Consider the following 15,204-nt stretch of genomic DNA (forward strand, 5'->3'; position numbering starts at 1 on the left):
TATTCTTGGGCGTTGCTGCATAATTAATACTGTAGTAAGATGGAGAACTGTTTGAATCATTGCTTATATACACTGTATGTTCTCTCATCTGGGAAAGCTGCTATTTTAAATGCTTACATACCAACTTGTGCCTGTGTCATTAGTGTTAGCAAAACAGCCTAAATCAGTCATTAAAACATGATTAAAGGGTTTTGGATATGGTAAGATGGCAGTACTTTCTTATTAAAGTATATAATTGCAGTGTACGGTTCTGATTTCCCTGTTCCGGAACAGAACCGCACCAACACCATCTGCAATAATAGGGTGAAATCATGTAATTAGTTCTGTTATTCTTCCTGTTTCTGATCTCACTCACTGATTCATTGAAATAGATCTCCTCTGTTTCTATGATGTGGGAGCAGCTTAATCTTCCTTAGTGTTTGTTTGATGAAATATAGTGAGTTAACATTAGCAATACATTAGTTTTGATTTGACTGATTTCGCTCCTCATGGATGAGCATTTATTGACAGTAGACCTTTGCTTTGTTTGTGGCATTGACTTTGCAGAGTCAACAACAAGAAGAAACCTTCAACAGAACCAAGCTCAGAGTTTGTGGCCTTCTGCCATGGCTGATTGGGTGTTTGAGAAGACAGAGTCAGACACACAAAGAGAAAAGACAAACACTGATCCATTAATACTTTCTATGGTAATAGTGAGCTGGCTCCAAAAAGTGGCTCTATCTTTGAAAGACGAAGTGAAGTCAATGAGCTCTAAGATGGTTTTCAGGCCAAAATGATGAAAGAGAGCACATATACTGTAGATATTCACAGTAAAAGCTGAACTATATGGCTAGTAGAGAAACAGGGCCAAACACATTGGGTTGGTGTGTTCTGACTTACAGTATTTTACAGCAAAGAGTTAGCTAGTCTGCTTTCACACACATATGACAACACCATCACCCCATCTTTTATCCATATGACGCTCCCCAAAGATTGCAGCTATAACATCTTTACTCTTCTCGAAAACTAGTTTTAGGAAACGGTTAATTGGATCTCAACTCCATTCTTCTAGAAGCACATTTGTGAGGTCAGACACTGATGTTGCATGAGACCCAAGGTGTTCTGTTTGGTTTAGGTGAGGAATTTGTGCAGGTCATTAATGTCTTAGTAATGTATAACATTTAGTGTTCCTGCAACTGGAGCTCCTGGGAAATATCCGAACACGACATTGCCCTTTAAACCAAGGTTGCAATACAGTCAGTGAACACATATTCCTCCACTGGATGGCCTAAATGAAAGCCAGTATTTGTAACCACAGGGAAGATATTTTTACCTCATTAGGGTCCAGTGGTGGTGTGCCTAACACCACTGTAGTCATTACATATTTCTTGCAGAATTACTTGAATGCACCTGCTTACTGTGGAAATCCATTATTTTAGGCTTTCTACACTGAGCTTGAGCAAATCTGCAGGCCCCATGAAGTTTTAAAATTAAGACCTAACCCAGTTCTATATTTTTATTTTGCCAACCTCTACATGACAGAGTTACTGCCACTATTATTTACCTTAACTATGTCATAATGCAACTAACACATTTTCAGGCATTAGGAACTCTCAGCTGATTTTATTTCAGAGGTGATGTCCTATCATGTAACCACTCTCGTCCCTTTGAGAGGGACCTATTCTTTCACTTTTTTTTTTTTAAGAGCTAAATGTATACCTTTGTGCTAATTTTGAAACATGCATTTCATACTTTAGGTGAGTAAGTAAATATTTTTAGATACATAGTCACTGACCATTTAAATTCAGAAAAATTTTTTTTAGACTAAATAAATGTGGTAAGGCTACAAACATTATAGAATAGAATAGAAAATCCCTTTAGTGTCCCACAAAGGGGAAATTGTAGTGTTACAGCATCATTACAGCAAAAGTGGTCACACAAATGTAGACCTTAAAGTGTATAAGAAAATAACAAAAATACATGGAATAGTTAAAAAGATTAAAAAAAAAATTACTGTACTATGTACAAAATATAAACACTGTTTACAATCAATTTGACTATATAACCTGGTGAATTGTAAAGTGCCTTGAAAAGACATGTGATATGAATTGGGACTATATAAATAAACTGAATTGAATCCTCAGACACCCGAAGAATAAATAATCGATACTCAGCTGTGGACATTTTTACAGGTGTACATACAGGAAAATAGCAGCAACACCAGAGATGTGCAAAAATTTTGCTGTACTTGCATCTAAGACAGATAGAAAATTGAAGTCGTAGGGAAATCATATTTAAATGTCAAATCATTCTGGATTAAACATGTAAATGTACTCTCCATCAGACGACATTGTCCCAAAAGTTAGAAAATTTCAATTTAAAACAAAATCCTGTCTGAAAATCTTTGGGTTTTTTTTCGTTATCTTATGCAGGCCAGTTAGTTATATGTCAGTTAGTACACCTAAACTCTGCCAATCATATATCACTGTTAACTTTCCTCCTCTAAATAAAATATCTATGACGGCGGAGACTCATCCATGACCTCTGACACAAAACTTCCTTCTCTTCTTGCAAGTTTCCGCTGTCCATAGCGTTCCTTAACAGTGTTGTTTCTGAGTCACCAATTTAGTGCTACTTGGTCCCACTAGCAGTTTAGGGAACAGCTTTCTTTTGAAATTTGTGATTTTAAAATCTGTTGAATTGATGAAAAAAGGGTTTGCTGAGTAGAAAAATGCCTTAGAGACATAGAGAACATTAGCAAGATAAAATTCTAATTTAAAGATAAACTCTGGGGCTGCTGTTTCGAAAAAGACTTAGAAACTGATCTTTTAAGAATCCAAATAAGAAGCATTTAACTGCATGTGTATTAAGTGGGCTTTTTGCGGGTGATTTTCAAAGATGGAGTGCAAAACTAACAAGACGTGTAACCAGTTTGGTTCCATACCATTAGCCACTTGTGCTGGCCTGTGCAGACATCTTTCTCGCTGCTGATATCATTCTGTTATTGCTATTTCTAAAAGTCTAACATTTTTAGATACACATAGACTCCCTCTCCATCCTCTGTCATTGTACCAATGCCTCATTTGTGGCCACAATGACCACAGACATCTTTGTCTGCAGGTTTGCATCTGAATTTCAAATGTGCCGAAACTGAAAACAAAAACTGCAATCACAATCACTTTCAGTTTGATAACTAGCTTTGTCTGTGAAAAGTATTTTTTTTTACATTTCTTACACCCATAACTGTGTGCGGTTACAAGTAAAAAATTGTGCATACCTTGGCTGCTAATTTTGCATATTTTTTAAGGGATACACCCTGGACAGCTCGCCAGTCCATCGCAGGGCAACACAGAGACAAACAGGACAAACAACCATTCACACACACCAAAGGAGAACTTAAAGAAGCCAATTAACCTAACCTTTTTGGAGAGCAGCATGAGATTATTACTTGTCCACATTACACTATGTAGAAGGGTGGTGGTGTGACAGAACTGGTAGAGAACCACATTGACTGAGGATCTCACATCAACGCAATGTTAAATAAGTCCTAAATCAAATTCAAATTAATCCAATCAGTTAAATCTTAATCCCATATTTCTTCTTTAACCTTTTTTGGGTTGTGGGTTAAGTTAGTAAAGTGTCTTTTTTGCAAAAGAGTGTTTGTAAGAACTGATTTTATTTAAGTTCTAAGCCTAAAGTAAACAGAAGTAAAAATATTGATTATAAAGTAAGCTACAGACTGTAGGGCTAGTTTCAGCTCTATTACAAATAGGTAAATCACCAATAATGGGTAACTAATATTGGTAAAGTGATGTAAAAAAAGGAATATATCACTGTAAAACAAGAAAAAAAATCACATGCTGTCTTTTATAATTTATTTGTAAAAGTTATTATAAAATCTTTACAGTGAAGCCGCAGAGTATTTTGCAGAGCAGTAAAGGCAGGAGTCCTCCCAGCAAACTGAGAACAACTCTGTATTAAGATTATCTTCATCTCTGCACACAAGCTCATTTTATCTACTGACATTTCAAAGGCTTTTTTCCATCTCTGGACAGCACGGTTCAGTGATCAGCAGAAAGGTTGATTACGGTGCTCGGCTGGTTTTAGAGGATTTGATGGATGTTTTTTGTGCTATAAATGGTGTAGATTTATACAAAACACCGTCACTCCTTTGCTTACTTCTCCACATCTATCAAACAGTGGATTTGAGTGTTTGATAAGTTAAAAGACAGCTGGCCTTTATTGCTCTGGCTTTATTGCAGAGGCAGTGAGAGGGGAGCTGGGTGCTGCTGTATGTCTCTTTCTTTCTCTTCAAACCAAATGAAAGGTCATATCACATGAACCGCTCTCACTGCAGGCTATGGCGCCCAACTGATATGTAAGTGAGAACATTACCCGGATACTGGCTGGTGAGGAGTTCAGGCCAAAATGAAGGCATTCACTGGCCTAGAAACAAATGGCTGCCAGCTCAGATGTGGCAAGAACATGGTTACTCCAGTAAGGTTTATACCAGTAAGGTTGGAGAAACTCAGTGACACTGCATGAGTGTTTTCTTAATTGATCTAGAACTTATGCTGGGTTTTCCTTTAACAATTTACCACACACACTGGAGTCATAAAGGCCTGGTTAGCTGAATAAAGCACAGTCACAGTTGGCTGTATATCCCACAGCTTTAATTAAAAGCCTCACATAGCAGCAGATGCCAGCTGCCTCCTTTAAGTCATCACCATTTAGATGTCTTCACTCTGTAGTGGGAAAATTGTGCTTAGAAATATAAGCATCCAAATCCAAGGAGGCATCATCTTATTCAAATTCTCTTTCTGTTAGATTCATGGACGGTGATGCTTACTATGTCTTGTCCAAAAGAAGAGAGGGAAACTTACCAGAAGCTCATCAGTTATTTGTGTTTGTTGCGGAAAAATTAGAAAGAACTGAGTGAAGCTTGTGGTTGTAATCATTCTCAGAACTACCATTTAGTCGCCTTCATTGCTTCTGAACTTTAACATGTTTTTCATCTTCCTTCTGAATCAAAGTTTGATGTTTGTCTTGGTTTATTTTGACAATTTGCAGAGATTTGGGGCGGTACAGAGGCTTTCCCACAGGAGCACTGAGAACAGAAGTGAAGCATTTGATTTGATGAAAATGTTTGGCTGTAAAGAGATTTCTACAAGAGTTTGTTGTTTTTTATAAAAGACCTACACTTTAGGTGCATTTTTCTTTATATTTAAAACAATAAAAGCAGGGTGTGCTTCTGTGCTGCAGTGGTTAAAGCCCACGACCAATGGGGGCCTAAGTCCTCGACGCGGCTGATCTGGATTCGAATCCGACCTGTGGTTCTTTGCCACATGTCTCTCACTTTCTCATACTCCCTTTCCTGTCACTAGTGAGGTAAAAACACAAAATAAATTAATAATTAGGCCTGCAACTAGCCATTATTTTGCTAATCTATTAAACTGTCAATTTTTTTTTTAAATCTTAAATGCAAAATATGAATATATATATATTTTCCAATTTTGGTATAATTACTCCTCTAAGTGGGTTTCCCATGCTACAAGCATGTTGAGAGTCTCTATATTCCAGTTAACAACTGATAGATTACTAAAATAGTTGACGACTATTTCGATTATCGATTAATATTGACTAATTTGATTAATTGTTTATCCCTACTTAAAGCATTGCTTTAATGCATTATGGAAGAACTTTCAGTTTTGGTCAATTTGCCATGAGCACCAAATGGCTGTGTGAAAGATGAATAGTGACAACAATGTCGTATGATGATGTTGAAAATCAGAAACGTTTAACATTGGCTTTGTATCATATTCCTAATATATATATATATCTATATATATATAGATATATATATATATAGATATATAGCACATACAAGCATGTGTTGTGCAATAACTTTACTATCAATGTCCACCCTGATTTGGCAATATGTTATTCAATCAAATCATTTATGGGCTTTCATTTATTGTTTTATTAAGGTATGGCCCCCTGCCTGTGTTAGGATAACAAACTACAGTGTAAATCGAGCTTAAATCACGTCAAGAACTTACTCTGTACACATATGGAATAAATTAATTTCAAGCTCCATTCAAAATCTCATGAATATCAACAGATTCTGGGGAGAAATGTACTGCACAGTATCAGAAAGTCGGGTCTTGCAACAGGATAATGACCCCGAACAGCTAAAAAACACCAAAGAATTGCTAAATGGAACACATTGGACTATTCTAAAGAGCACTTCTATGAAAACGGACCTAAAACCTGATGAGCATCTTTGAAAGGAGCTGAAACGTGTAATCTGGAAAAGGCACCCTGTATGCCTGAGACAGCTGGAGCAGTTTGCCCGTGAGGAGTGGACCAAAATACCTGCTGAGAGGAGCAGAAATCTCATTGGCAGTTACACTGATTGTTTGATTCCAATGATTGCCTCAAAAGGTTGTGCAACAGTAGTATTAAGGTCAGGGTACCGTCAGTAAATCAGAGATAACTGATGATAGCATGTCAGGAAGAGTGATTTTTTCCTAGAATAAAATACACAGCAGGAGAAATGATTATAACTAAAAAAAGGAGCAGAAATGTATAGTAATATTAAGATTTAGCTGTAAGGGACTTCATTCTAAGCCTTATACAAAAGCATTTTACAAGGAACTCTGTTGTGAGAAGAATAAAGCAACAGAACATGTTAAATACCCATAATGAAATAGCAAATGGCTGGTACCTGTGTAGTACTTATTAAGTCCAACGACTCCAAGGGGCTTAACTCTACAGTCAGTATTCAGCTGACATATGCCATATGTGTTTTTATGTTTTGAATATAGGAATAATCTGAATTTACGTACAGAAAAATCCAATTGCAAATAATAAAAAAAAAACAATTTGTTCTCATAGTCTGTTGATCCCAGAACATTTAACTTTCACTGTATATAATTATTTGTAGCTTATTCAAAGAAACAATTCAGAAAGGAAAAAACTGCAGTCTAAATTGAAGGTCTTGTTTGGCTGCACACTCGCATACTCAATAAGCCTCCAAAAGATGGAGAGTGAGATGGCGATCTCAGTTTGGAGAGGTACAAAGTCACAAAGGAGCTTTTCTTCTCTCCGCTTTCTTTCTTTGCTCATTTGGATCTAGTCTTATCTTTATTCTCTCCCCAGACCTGCCAGATGACAGGCTTTTTCACCCTTGCAAGAGTCTTATGGTATCTCACATCACTTCATAAACAAGCAATCCAAAGACTGAGTTTCAAAATCCAACCAGTCTAGCCCAATAGGAGCATTTCTCTGCATCACCTATTAATCTGCCTCTGGTTACCTTCATTTAGGTGTCTACAATTCATTTTTCTTGTTAAATTGGATATGACAGAAAAATAGAGACGTACTGCATGCAATGTTTAATTACTGTAAAATGACTCATTTTGTTCACTGAATTTGATCTGGCATCTTGTCAGTGTGAGACTTTACTTAAATGGAAATGAGTGATGTGATTCTTTAACACTGGAAAAGCTTCCAAAGCCTCTGATTACAAATTGAAAGATCCTATTTGTCTATTAAGCTAATGGTAAAGTGTCCCATAGAAATGATTGATTAAAACAGAGTTTATGTAAAAGGAATGAGATCTTGAACAGAAATTCATCACCACCGAATTCCTTAAAAACTGATAGACAGTGACTGATTATCCGTAGACCAGGCTATGATTTGTAACTTTTTAACTTTTTTAATCTCTTGTCCTACTTGTTAGAAAAATAATTTCTTCATATTACAGGTTCGGTGTTCATTAGGCTTTTTTATCAGCTATTCAAATGTTGTGCTTAGAAGGACAGAGATTTCATTTGAAATGCTGTGCTATGACCTTAAATGTGTACTTTTCAAAAACCTTTCAAAATCACTAAGATAAAACAATTTTGCAAAGAGTAGGAGAAATTTCCTCCCACGGTGATATTAGTGCCAGCTATCCTAAACGTTTGTCCTAAACGAGAGTAAATGCCATGAAAGGTGGCAAAAGCATTTATTTGGCATTAGTTTGATACCTTTTCATCCATAATGAATGAAATTATCATTTTTACAGAAGAGAAAATTCTGAGGAAATCTGTATGGAATGGGATTTAAATATTTTTCTCAACACTGTGTATATGTGTGCCCTTGTATGATAGTTTTCTCAAATTACAGTAGGACTAATACACTAGTGACTAACTGATGAGGAAGCTGCTTTTTGCTGCTCTAATGAAGCACAGAGTGACTCATTATGACAACAGATTTATAAACAGGATGATGGTCTTGTTTTCTAATAGATTAAGCAGAGACAGCAAAAATCTCAGTGAGTGGACAGGGAAAGGATGGCTGAAAGGACACACCTCCAAGACACCATAAACAGCCAATCTGATGTTGTTCCTCTGTTTCTATAGTAACGTTGCTGAGGTGCTTGTGAGCTCTAAAGTGAAGCGATGATATTCTTGTTGGGGGGTGGGGTGAAGGAAGGAGGAGCACGTGCTAAGTGTAGAAAGCAGGGAATACTACAGAAACTGAATGTCAGGAGAGAAAATAAAGGGAGGAGAACTACAGTTGAAGCAGCAGGAGCACAAAAGGTCCAAGCGTGTTAGGATTTGCCATTGTGCTTTTCGGTTGGAAAGGCAACAGCAGACACACTAATCGTCATCATCAAACGACTCAAAATGCCTTCAGAGTGCTTTACAAGCTCTGTGTGACACAAGTGCACACCCACAGCAGGACTGAGCACACAAATACAGTTTCTGCAATGCTCTTCGATGGTCAGAAAAGGTCGCTTGAAGGGTACAATTTCAATTATCACACAAACATTAACAGTTCAGCTCCCCCGATGATGCAGCTGACCTTCAGCTGTCTTTCATTTTGGCATAAATGCACAACAGAATACGTGAAAAGAAAATGTATTTCTTCTCACTTATTATATTACCTTTTTTTTATTCATTAAACCTTTTTTATTCAAGGGATAAATATGTCCTGTTTTTTCTCACATCTCCACATCCAGTTTTGTTGATTTTAAAAGTGGGCAAAAAGCTTTCTTTGCATTACACTGCAGTTACTGTTTTCGTGACAAGGCAAAGTCATGATTTGTGCAAAAGTTCAAAGCCAACCCTCATCTGTTCTTACTTTTCTTTACAGTATATCAAATTGATATTGCTGTATCAATATTAGTGATGTTGAAAAAAAGACTGCTTTGATGCAATATTTTGTTTAACATGAGATTTCAAATCTTAAATATCCAGGTTAATCAGTACCATCATAGCTTTATTAAGACTAAACAGTTGATGTTTTCCCTATTCAGTATGTTACTCCCAAGGAGCGACAGATTTTCTTTGTCTTTCTTGTTGTAAATTTTTGCTCATTTACAGTGAAGTACCTGACCATCGTTATCACAGGATGTTTGTCTTTTGTTTACTTGCAGTGCGGAGAGTGGAACATGTTAAATCTTCTGCTGCAAAACCACAAGGGCATATTTACAGGAGAACAGTAGGAAGAATCAGAACATAAAGTTTATGTTTCCAGACATAAAGGAGAGGAGGTGGTGGGTGGGTGTAAGATTGAGAAGCATCGAGTCTAGCAGCTCTATGCTTCACTAAGAGGAGCATGGCTGTCACAGCTAACATCAGCATGCTACATGCCTGCACCTACAGGCAAAAACACACAGCCAGATCAGAGAACAAGTCACATGAAACTGCACATGCTTGGTATCACATGTATTTTGTGCAACATCAGATATAAGAAAATAAGTGCTCAAAAATAGAGTAAGTCCATGGGATTGTGCTGTTGGACATGAAGGGAAAACAAAAGATAAAACAGAGGGTTGTTTTTGAACCTGCAGGAGATGAAGTGGGAAAGATCAGGTGATGCTGGAATTTATCTCTTTTCTCTCCATTCCTGGTTTCAGTGTTGGGTCCCACTGTGCTGTTCCAGGCTTTTCTGTAGCACATTGATGCACATGATGCACTTGTGGGCTTATCATGCAATAAACCATATGCTTGTGTGAATAGGCAAATCAGTAAGGGTTCCTCAGTCTACTTGGTGCAGCAGCTGATAGGAAATTATTATGGATCCTGGCAAATAGGCAGTTGGGAGTTACCATGGCAACCAGACCAGCTCCATCCATCTTTGCAGTGACAAGGTTTTGAAAACACCCTTTTTTAAACTCTCACCTTCAGTAATGGACTCTGTGATTGGCCCCATGCATAAATGAATAAGAAGTTTTGGCTCTCAGATGTCTATTTTTCTGTCTGTAACTCACCTGCTGTCTTGTAATAACAAAATAATAAAAACTGGGTTTAAAAATGTGTTTATAAACTCTTCTGGAAATTAAAGAAAACACAGAGAAAAAAAATAAAGCAGACCAACCTTTGCTTGAGCCTTCTAATATTAATGTGTTTGTAAAGAGTCTCCTATTCTGTATGCGCTGTAACACCTCTTGAGATAAAGGTTTGATTTTTCATGAAACACATAGTAATTTGACTTGACTAAAAGGAGAACATTCCAGAAATATTGAATCGGATCTTATTATTTTGCATAAATTTATTATGCATAAATAAAGATTTTAAAAAGAGCAGTCACACTATCATGGGCTGTGGGGGGGGGGGATCAGATTCCTCCTACCAATGTGGTAGTAAGATGATGTTGGTTTAACAACCAAGGCTGAGTTGTCTACTTATTAGCAAGGCAACCAGTTAATGCAGCACCAGCAAAATTAAGCTGTTGTCTGTCTACACATATCACTATTTTAGCTGTCCTCTTAAGAACATAAAATGGAGAGGAGTGTGGTATAGCCTTCAGGATGAACTCACATTGCAGATAGCTGAAATAGGCCCTTATCATGTTGTAAGTGTAAGTAATTTCTTTTATTCTATTTCTATTGATTGAAACTGATGGTGTCTATCAGTTATGTTGCTGGGTCTTAAACATTTGCTTTAAATCAAATGCAATCTGTCTATATGTATATTTACTCCTTGCATACATGTATTATTTACTGTAGTTCTTATGTTGACTCCAGCTGCCTGTATTCTGCCTCTTGAGTAAACCAATGTCTGTCAGGTTGGGTGGAGGTTGGTTGAGGACCAAAAAGCAGAGATGAGTTTTGTTGATTTAATGAATGAACAAATGGTAACAGAAGCATAAATCCAAAAACAATAAACAGGAAATCAAAAAACCAAGAGACACTAGGGGGAAACACACATGTGGAGTAGGTAATGAAGAGAAACCAGCAGAACCAAGATTGGAGTAATTAGTTAAATAAGAGCAGGTGTGGACAGAAGCAGCTAGAAAATAGCCTAGAGGAAGGCCAGGGGGCAACAAAGAGCAACTGGGGAAAACGGGGCTTAACTGTAACCAGAAAACAACTATAATAACATATAACCAAGAAAACATAGAATGATATAAATAAAAATGTAAATGAAAACTCGAAAAGTAACTTAAACAGAACCATAAAAGCCACAAAGGGCAGGATCATGACAATGTCTACATGTTTGCAGAAGTTTTGCACCTTGGCTGACAAAGCAAGGTATATCATGTCATATCATTCCGAAATATTGATTGCAAGCTTATAGTCATTCTTTAAGACAGTGTTGTTTAATTGAATGACATAAAAAAGAATTGAGTCGTCTGGAAGTGAACTTGAGGCATGCTTTTAATTGCCGCTGTTTGATAAAGCACTTCTGGCTGATTCCATTCAATGGAAAGCTTCAGAGTAAATTCAAGACAAAAAAGCCTTCTGCAATTGAATAGTTTTATATGGATACATGTAATTGTTTTTGTGTTTTTATGCATTTGTGTGTCGTAACTAACCTCCCCCCCCCTTAATGCTAACACCTTTTAAAAGCCTAACCAGGGACGAAGGCTGCATATTAGCCCATAGCTACAAGCCTTATGTACTTGGACATTGGCCACCTGTTTGGTTGCAATGTTTAATTGTACTGTCCCTGTCAAATAAACAAATGAATAAATAAATAAAATATCATACACAATTTTTTGTGTGTTTAATATAGCATTTTTTTCTGTCCTCTGGGGACCCTTTTTTTTCTCCTTTTGTTGTATTGTATTGTAGTGTTTCCTTATCAGTCGAAGTTGGCTTCAAGCTTTACTTGAATTTTGTTTGTCTGATCTTTACAGCGATTTAAGCAGTTCTTCTGACTCAGCATCATGCTCTTTCCCGCTGTTCTCTTTTAAGAACTCTGCAGCAAATATATCATTGAGATCACAGCCTTCCCAGGGCAGCAGCTGCTGGATGTTACGGCAGCAAAGTTTGACCTGATTACATTTCTGCCCGACCCTTGAGCAAGACATCAGTAAACACACAAATATCTCATCACTACAGCAGAAAACTGACGAATTACAGCATCTGGATTTTCTAAATAGTTTTCTAAAGAGGTCCAAATTTACCTAAAGACCTTGCTATATTGACAAAACACTATATATATATATATATATATATATATATATATATATATATATATATATATATATATATATATATATATATACATGTTTATATAAATAGTAGACAATTTAAATGTTAGAAACACCCCAGTTACTGTTTTTTTTTTAAATCTGGAAATGTCCAGAGCTGCTGGTCCTCAGGTATACAATTGCTGAACATTATCTAAAAAGCTTTTTCCTTAGTCTTAACAAAAAGTCTAAGTATGACAGACAGTACCTCTTTGCGAGCATAAATGTGTAAGCTCCATTATATCAGGAGTAATGATCTGAAAAATGCCAAGCAGTTGCATTTTGTAAAGCTTGGGTATTAATAAAATACATAACACACACACATTGGATTGTGGCTTTACTAAGGCTTGATGAAAACGTAAAACTTTGTGTGTAGTAGGCATTAACATTGTAATATCAGGTTTAAAAATTAGGCGATGAGAAAGTATCGTGAATTGACCATTGTTTTGGTGAAGGAGACTGGGGTGACAAACTTTTTTAAAGGAAATTGGAAGATAAAGAAAATAATGTAGACAAAGGATGAAGTACGGAACTCTCATAAGAGGTTTGTGGGTGGCTTTTAAAAAGTCATTTTAATTGAGTCCGAGAAAGATTGTTTTCTAAAGTTTTCTAATGGCCTTTTATATTCTAGGTCTGTATTGTACATGTTTTTGCTCCATTTATTTGTAAACTTAAGCATTTTAGTATATTTGTAATATCAAGATCACATGACCAGAGGTAAGTTATTGTGAAAGTTTTCAGTGAGTAAATAAGGAAGTTAGAGATTCAAACAATTGTGAAAAGAAATAGGAAAAGTACAAAATCAAGTTTTCAAAAGTGGTAAATAATAATGGATGCCAAGAAGGATTAATGAGTAGCTGTCTGAATACAATAAGAATGTTGGTGTTCACTAAAGCAGTAGATAAAGCTGACAAAGCTGCCAAGTTGATGGACGGTGAGTAAGCACTGGCAGCAGATGGTGATGGCAATTTATGTTTTATGGTTAAAAGAGACAAACAAGTTTTCGGGAGGAATGCTTGCCAGATTTTTGTCTATAAGAAAAAGATATCTTTTATCTGTGTGTGTGTTTTTTATGCACATGGTGACTTGGGCCCGATAACTGAATTTGTGTGAAGTGGCTAGAGACTATTTGTTGAGTTTTTTTTTTTTTCCCCCTCTATATGAGGATTAAGCGTGATTTAAGTAGCTTATTTCTTAAAAAAACAAACAAAAACAAAACAGATTAGTATGACCTCTGAAATATATCCCTAAAACTTTGGGATATCTTGGCCTCTAACGATAGCTCTCTTGTCTGGGCTGTGTCTAACTAGCTTTAATTTAATGCTGTGATAAGGCTTCTTCTGATCTTGTACTGTGATCTTCCCTTTAATCTTAGATTTCTGTCTTCTGTGCTCAGTTCTCCATGTTCTTTTAAAACTACATCTTAATAGAACTTGCATAATATACCAGAAACAGGAAAAAAAATCTCTAAATCTTGTTACTAGAGAGCAAAAGTTTAAAGCTCTTTGGACATTAAATTTGTATTTCTACATCAATGTTTTTGCTTCTGAAAAATTGTATTCCTGTTTTTAATTGCTCTAAATAAAGCAACATACACTATATTGCCAAAAGTATTTGCTCACCCATCCAAATTATTGGAATCAGGTGTTCCAATCACTTCCATGGCCACAGGTGTATAAATTCAAGCACCTAGGCATGCAGACTGTTTTTACAAACATTTGTGAAAGAATGGGTCGCTCTCAGGAGCTCAGTGAATTCCAGCGTGGAACTGTGATAGGATGCCACCTGTGCAACAAATCCAGTCGTGAAATTTCCTCGCTCCTAAATATTCCACAGTCAACTGTCAGCTGTATTATAAGAAAATGGAAGTGTTTGGGAACGACAGCAACTCAGCCACGAAGTGGTAGGCCACGTAAACTGACGGAGCGGGGTCAGCGGATGCTGACGCGCATAGTGCGAAGAGGTCGCCAACTTTCTGCAGAGTCAATCACTACAGACCTCCAAACTTCATGTGGCCTTCAGATTAGCTCAAGAACAGTGCGCAGAGAGCTTCATGGAATGGGTTTCCATGGTCGAGCAGCTGTATCCAAGCCATACATCACCAAGTGCAATGCAAAGCGTCGGATGCGGTGGTGTAAAGCACGCCGCCACTGGACTCTAGAGCAGTGGAGACGCGTTCTCTGGAGTGACGAATCGCGCTTCTCCATCTGGCAATCTGATGGACGGGTCTGGGTTTGGCGGTTGCCAGGAGAACGGTACTTGTCTGACTGCATTGTGCCAAGTGTAAAGTTTGGTGGAGGGGGGATTATGGTGTGGGGTTGTTTTTCAGGAGCTGGGCTTGGCCCCTTAGTTCCAGTGAAAGGAACTCTGAATGCTTCAGCATACCAAGACATTTTGGACAATTCCATGCTCCCAACTTTGTGGGAACAGTTTGGAGCTGGCCCCTTCCTCTTCCAACATGACTGTGCACCAGTGCACAAAGCAAGGTCCATAAAGACATGGATGACAGAGTCTGGTGTGGATGAACTTGACTGGCCTGCACAGAGTCCTGACCTCAACCCGATAGAACACCTTTGGGATGAATTAGAGCGGAGACTGAGAGCCAGGCCTTCTCGTCCAACATCAGTGTGCGACCTCACAAATGCGCTTCTGGAAGAATGGTCAAAAATTCCCATAAACACACTCCTAAACCTTGTGGACAGCCTTCCCAGAAGAGTTGAAGCTGTTCTAGCTGCAAAGGGTGGACCGACGTCA

At 37.4% G+C, this 15,204-nt stretch overlaps 1 protein-coding gene across 4 annotated transcripts in view; it reads left to right on the forward strand.

Moving 5' to 3' along the window:
• The window catches only part of fam189a1 (family with sequence similarity 189 member A1), a 120,935-nt gene that overhangs the window by 36,129 nt on the left and 69,602 nt on the right, over positions 1–15,204 (forward strand). The window contains exon 1 of one of the 4 annotated variants that reach the window (XM_038283795.1): positions 9,919–9,923. The exons of the other annotated variants lie outside the window; for them this stretch is intronic. The gene's annotated coding sequence lies outside the window, so the exon portion shown is untranslated. Of the gene's footprint in view, positions 1–9,918; positions 9,924–15,204 lie in introns of those variants that run through there. 4 annotated transcript variants of the gene reach the window in all.

This window comes from Cyprinodon tularosa, unplaced genomic scaffold (assembly GCF_016077235.1).
Source record: "Cyprinodon tularosa strain WSP-4 unplaced genomic scaffold, ASM1607723v1 ctg197, whole genome shotgun sequence".
In the NCBI taxonomy this organism is placed as follows: domain Eukaryota; kingdom Metazoa; phylum Chordata; class Actinopteri; order Cyprinodontiformes; family Cyprinodontidae; genus Cyprinodon; species Cyprinodon tularosa.